Here is a 1,448-nt window from a genome sequence, read left to right as displayed (position 1 = left end):
AATTTAGCGCTATATTAAGCAATCGTAATTGGACTTATGTAGAAGTCACAACTATTTGAGGCTGGGCAATAGAATTTTGGTGTTAATGCATGTTAGAGACATAGTATAATGGACTATGCTCATGAAACATACCACACACAAAAAGAATATGCAAAAGAGGCGGCATAATCTCATCCATACTTATGTTGATTTTTCAATCAACTACCCTTAGGACTTTGAGATATCATAGGCCAAATGAGATGAATGCATAAAGAAGGGGAATGAGATGAAGAGGGAGGGGAATGGATCAAAACTCAAATTGGTCAAAGGAGGACTTTTACCAAATTAATGTCATCCATTGATTTTGGGATATGGAATGTACATTCCATCAATCCCCTAAATCCAATGATATTAACTTGACAAAGTCAAATCAACCTTGACCAAGGCCCAACAACAAGAGTCAAACTCAAACAAGTCATCACAATTGGTCAACACAATTAATTGACATTTATTCAAATTAAAAAGACTAAAATAATACATTTAAATTAAATATGGTTTGTCAAATTCCTAAAACCTCATCAAAACACCAAAGAAATGGCCATGAGATTTATCATAGGTCAAACAAGGTCAAAGGACCTTGGAGAAAATTTTTTAGAATTTTTAAAGACTTAAAAGTATTTTTAAACAATTAAAAACAAACACAAAATCAATTAAATCATAAAAAATATTAATAATGATCCAAAAAATAACTTTAATTCAAAATATGAAAGAGGAAATTATTTGAAAATTTTTGGTGAAACTCTCATATTTTTTGGATCAATATTAAAATTAATATAAATTAATGAAAATAAAAGGATTAAAATGAAAATCAGAAAATAGCAAAAAACGTGGACCCCTTGATCTCCCTCATTAATTGAGGTGGCAGATCAAGTGGTCCTCAGCGCGCGTTCCACAATAGACACTAGTCAATGCGCTGCAGGGATGGTAATTCGAACCAACGCGTGACATTAAAACATTTGAAAAGGATCCTATGGTCTGCCGGAGCTGTAACTCCGGTCTTCTTCTCCGGTGGACCTCACCGGAAAGTGATTAGAGAGGTTGCAAGGCTTTGGATCCTGGAGTTCTTGAATCTCTAACAGTTGAGATTCAAACTCAAATTTCAAATTGAAATTTCTCAGGTTTTCCTTTAGAATGAGAGGGTTTCAATGGGGGGAAAAGCTGGCGCGCAAAGTCTTTTTCAAATGAGCTCAGAAGCCTTCTATTTATAGCCAAAGGGAATGATATTTGCACACTTCAAAATCTGTCCAAAATTGGAAATGTGGATGGCACGAGTGCATGGGCATGTACAGACCCATGATGCAATGCATTAAGGTCCAAAATGATTCCATTTGAAGTCTGAATGAAGCTTGAATGGCAAGGCATTGTGAACTGAAGTTTGTGCAAATGATTCTTTCCAATGATGCAGCCCT

The sequence above is a fragment of the Lathyrus oleraceus genome, chromosome 5 (genome assembly GCF_024323335.1).
Source record: "Lathyrus oleraceus cultivar Zhongwan6 chromosome 5, CAAS_Psat_ZW6_1.0, whole genome shotgun sequence".
NCBI lineage: Eukaryota > Viridiplantae > Streptophyta > Magnoliopsida > Fabales > Fabaceae > Lathyrus > Lathyrus oleraceus.
This window is presented reverse-complemented; position numbering follows the sequence as displayed.